The sequence below is a fragment of the Cherax quadricarinatus genome, chromosome 48 (assembly GCF_038502225.1).
Source record: "Cherax quadricarinatus isolate ZL_2023a chromosome 48, ASM3850222v1, whole genome shotgun sequence".
Classification (NCBI taxonomy): Eukaryota; Metazoa; Arthropoda; class Malacostraca; order Decapoda; family Parastacidae; genus Cherax; species Cherax quadricarinatus.
This window is the reverse complement of record NC_091339.1, coordinates 29551751-29556750: the sequence shown is the minus strand read 5'-3', so window position 1 is coordinate 29556750 and position 5000 is coordinate 29551751. Positions and strand designations below refer to the sequence as shown.

Here is a 5000-nt window from a genome sequence, read left to right as displayed (position 1 = left end):
TACTTCCTAACATCCCTGTGACTCATCTGAGTCTTCAGCTTCCAATTGTGACCCTTTGTTTCTGTGCCCCCCTCTCTGGAACATTGTGTCTCTGTCCACCTTATCTATTCCACACAGTATTTTGTGTCATTATCATGTCTCCCTGACCCTCCTGACCTCCAGTGTCATCAGGCCAATTTCCCTCAACCTTTCTTCATAGGACATTTCCCTGAGCTCTGGAACTAACCTTGTTGCAAACCTTTGCACTTTCTTTAATTTCTTGATGTGCTTGACCAGGTGTGGGTTTCAAACTGGAGCTGCGTACTCCAGTATGGGCCTGACGTACACAGTGGACAGTGTCTTGAACGATTCCTTAATAATTTATCGGAACACTATTCTCAGGTTTGCCAGGTGCCCATATGCTGCAGCAGTTATCTGGTTGATGTCTGCTTCCGGAGATGTGCTCGGAGTTATGCTCACCCCAAGATCTTTCTCCTTGAGTGAGGTTTGCAGTCTTTGGCCACCTAGCCTATACTCTGTCTGTGGTCTTCTTTACCCTTCCCCAATCTTCATGACTTTGTATTTGGTGGGGTTGAATTCGAGAAGCCAGCTGCTGGACCACATGTTCAGCCTGTCCAGGTCTCTTTGTAGTCCTGCCTGATCCTCATCTGATTTAATACTTCTCATTAACTTCACATCATCTGCAAACAGGGACACTTCTGAGTCTATCCCTTCCATCATGTTATTCACGTATAACAAATATAGCACTAGTCATAGGACTGACCCCTGTGAGACCCCGCTAGTCACAGGCGCCCACTGTGATACCTCATCACGTGCCATAACTCATTGTTGCCTTCCTGTCAGGTATTCTCTGATCCATTGCAGTGCCCTTCCTGTTATACGTGCCTGATCCTCCAGCTTCTGCACTAATCTCTTGTGATGAACTGTGTCGAAGGCCTTCCTGCAGTCCAAGAAAATACACTCAACCCACTCCTCTCTCTCGTGTCTTCTTCTGTTACTTTGTCATAAAACTCCAGGAGGTTTGTGACACAGGATTTGCCTTCCATGAACCCATGCTGGTTGTCGTTTATAATCTTGTTCCTTTCCAGGTGCTCCACCACTCTCCTCCTGATAATCTTCTCCATGACTTTGCATACTATACACATCAGTGACACTGGTCTGTAGTTTAGCGCCTCGTTTCTGTCTCCTTTCTTAAAAATGGGGACTACATTTGCCTTCTTCCATACCTCAGGTAGTTGCCCAATTTCAAGGAATGTGTTGAAGATTGTACTTAGTGGAACACACAGTCTCACTGCTCCTTCTCTAAGGACCCACAGAGAGATGTCTGGTCCCATCACCTTTCAGGTATCAAGGTCACTTAGCAGCTTTTGCACCTCCTCCTCAGTTGTGTGTATGTCATCCAACACTTGTTGGTATATTCCCTGTTGGTGTTCCCCTCTGTGCTGTCTTCCCAGAGCCCCTTCCTTTCTCTACTGTAAATACTTCCTTGAATCTCGTGCTGAGCTCCTCACATACCTCTTGATCGTTTCTTGTGAGTTCCCCACCTTCTTTCCTCAGCCTGATCACCTGGTCTTTGACTGTTGTCTTCCTCCTAATGTGGCAATACAGCAGTTTCAGGTCAGACTTGACTTTCGATGCTGTTGTTTTCATACTGTCGCTGGGCTTCCCTCCTAATCTGTGCATACTCGTTTCTGGCTCTTCCACTTATCTCCTTATTTTCCTGGGTTCTTTGCCTTCTGTACTTTTTCCATTCTCTAATGCACTTAGTTTTTGCCTCCCTACACCTTCGGGTAAACCAGGGACTCGTTCTAGTCTTCCCATTATTTCTGTTGCCCTTGGGAACAAACCTTTCCTCTGCCTCCTTGGATTTTGTTATGTATTCCATCATTTCATTTACTGACTTTTCCCATTCAACTCCTGTTTTGTGTATGTGTGTGCGTGCGCGTGTGTGTGTGTGTGTGTGCGGATGCATGTGTGTGTGCATGTGTGTGTATGCATGTGTGTGTGTGCATGTGTGTGTGTGCATGTGTGTGTGTGCATATGTGTGCATGTGTGTGTGCATGTGTGTGCATGTGTGCGCATGTGTGTGCATGTGTGTGTGCATGTGTGTGTGCATGTGTGTGTGCATGTGTGTGTGCATGTGTGTGCATGTGTGTGCATGTGTGTGTGCATGTGTGTGTGTACTCACCTAATTGTACTCACCTAATTGTGGTTGCAGGGGTCGAGACTCAGCTCCTGGCCCCGCCTCTTCACTATGTGTGTGTGTGTGTGTGTGTGTGTGTGTGTGTGTGTGTGTACTCACCTATTTGTGGTTGCAGGGGTCGAGTCCTAGCTCCTGGCCCCGCCTCTTCACCGGTTGCTACTAGGCCCTCTCTCTCCCCGCTCCATGAGCTTTATCAAACCTCGTCTTAAAACTGTGTATGGTTCCTGCCTCCACTACGTCATTTTCTAGGCTATTCCACTGCCTTACAACTCTATGACTGAAGAAATACTTCCTACTATCTCTCTGACTCATTTGTGTCTTCAACTTCCAATTGTGGCCTCTTGTTTCTGTGTCCCCTCCCTGGAACATCCTGTCCTTGTCCACCTTGTCTATTCCACGCAGTATTTTATATGTCGTTATCATGTCTCCCCTGACCCTCCTGTCCTCCAGTGTCGTCAGGCCGATTTCCCTTAATCTTTCTTCATAGGACATTCCCCTTAGCTCTGGAACTAACCTTGTCGCAAACCTTTGTACTTTCTCTAGTTTCTTGACGTGCTTTATCAAGTGCGGGTTCCAAACAGGTGCTGCATACTCCAGTATGGGCCTGACATACACGGTGTACAGTGTCTTGAATGATTCCTTACTAAGGTATCGGAATGCTGTTCTCAGGTTTGCCAGGCGCCCATATGCTGCAGCAGTTATCTGATTGATGTGTGCTTCCGGAGACATGCTCGGTGTTATACTCACCCCAAGATCTTTCTCCTTGAGTGAGGTTTGCAGTCTTTGGCCGCCTAGCCTATACTCTGTCTGTGGTCTTCTGTGCCCTTCCCCTATCTTCATGACTTTGCATTTGGCAGGATTAAATTCGAGAAGCCATTTGCTGGACCAGGTGTCCAGTCTGTCCAGGTCTCTTTGAAGTCCTGCCTGGTCCTCATCAGATTTAATTCTCCTCATTAACTTCACATCATCTGCAAACAGGGACACTTCTGAGTCTAACCCTTCCGTCATGTCGTTCACACATACCAAAAATAGCACTGGTCCTAGGACCGACCCCTGTGGGACCCCGCTCGTCACAGGTGCCCACTGTGATACATCATTACGTACCATGACTCGTTGTTGCCTCCCTGTCAGGTATTCTCTGATCCATTGCAGTGCCCTTCCTGTTATATGCGCCTGATGCTCTAGCTTCTGCACTAATCTCTTGTGAGGAACTGTTTCAAAGGCCTTTTTGCAGTCCAAGAAGATGCAATCAACCCACCCCTCTCTCTCTTGTCTTACTTCTGTTATTTTATCATAAAACTCCAGAAGGTTTGTGACACAGGATTTGCTTCCGTGAATCCATGCTGGTTGGCATTTATACTCCTGTTCCGTTCCAGGTGCTCCACCACTCTCCTCCTGATAATCTTCTCCATAATTTTGCATACTATACACGTCAATGACACAGGTCTATAGTTTAGTGCCTCTTTTCTGTCTCCTTTTTTGAAAATGGGAACTACATTTGCCGTCTTCCATACCTCAGGTAGTTGCCCAGTTTCCAGGGATGTGTTGAAGATTGTGGTAAGTGGCACGCACAACATATCTGCTCCCTCTCTAAGGACCCACGGAGAGATGTTGTCCGGTCCCATTGCCTTTGAGGTATCGATGTCCCTTAGCAGTTTCTTCACCTCCTCCTCATCTGTATGTATGTCGTCCAACACTTGTTGGTGTATTCCTTGCTGGTGTCCCCATCTGGTCTGTCCCCCCAGAGTCCTTCCTGTCTCTACTGTAAATACTTCCTTAAATCTCGTGTTGAGCTCCTCACATACCTCTTGATCGTTTCTTGTGAGTTCTCCACCTTCTTTCCTCAGCCTTATCACCTGGTCCTTGACTGTTGTCTTCCTCCTAATGTGGCTATACAGCAGTTTCGGGTCAGATTTGACTTTCGATGCTATGTCGTTTTCATACTGTCGCTGGGCCTCCCTCCTTATCTGCGCATACTCGTTTCTGGCTCTTCTACTAATCTCCTTGTTTTCCTGGGTCCTATGCCTCCTGTACCTTTTCCATTCTCTGTTGCACTTAGTTTTTGCCTCCCTACACCTTCGGGTAAACCAAGGACTCGTTTTGGTCTTCCTATTATTTCTGTTTCCCTTGGGAACAAAACTTTCCTCTGCCTCCTTGCACTTTGTTGCCACATATTCCATCATCTCGTTTACTGATTTTCCTACCATTTCTCTGTCCCACTGAACCTCCTGCAGGAAGTTTCTCATACCTGTGTAGTCCCCCTTTTTATAGTTTGGCCTCTCCCCTTCAGTTCCTGTTACCTTCTCCACTTGTAACTCTACTATATAGTCAAAACTCAGAACCACATGATCGCTAGCTCCAAGGGGCCTCTCGTAAGTGATGTCCTCAATGTCTGAACTGCTCAGGGTGAACACAAGATCCAGTCTTGCTGGCTCATCCTCCCCTCTCTCTCTGGTTGTGTCCCTGACATGTTGATGCATGAGGTTTTCAAGTACCACATCCATCATCTTGGCTCTCCATGTTTCGGGACCCCCATGTGGTTCCAGGTTTTCCCAGTCGATCTCCCTGTGGTTGAAATCGCCCATTACCAGTAACTTTGCTCTGCTCGAGTGAGCTCTTCTTGCCACCTCAGCCAGTGTGTCCACCATCACCCTGTTGTTTTCTTCGTACTCCTCTCTTGGCCTCCTGCAGTTCTGTGGTGGGTTATACATCACTCCAATGACTACTTTATGCTCTCCGGACTGAATTGTACCTACAATGTAGTCTCTTTCTCCAATCATGTCCATGCCTTCCATTT

General features: G+C 47.0%; 1 protein-coding gene across 8 annotated transcripts in view; it reads right to left on the bottom strand.

Annotated features, from left to right (window-relative positions):
- Snx16 (sorting nexin 16) overlaps positions 1 to 5000 on the bottom strand; it is a 160572-nt gene that overhangs the window by 78766 nt on the left and 76806 nt on the right. The window lies entirely within an intron of this gene.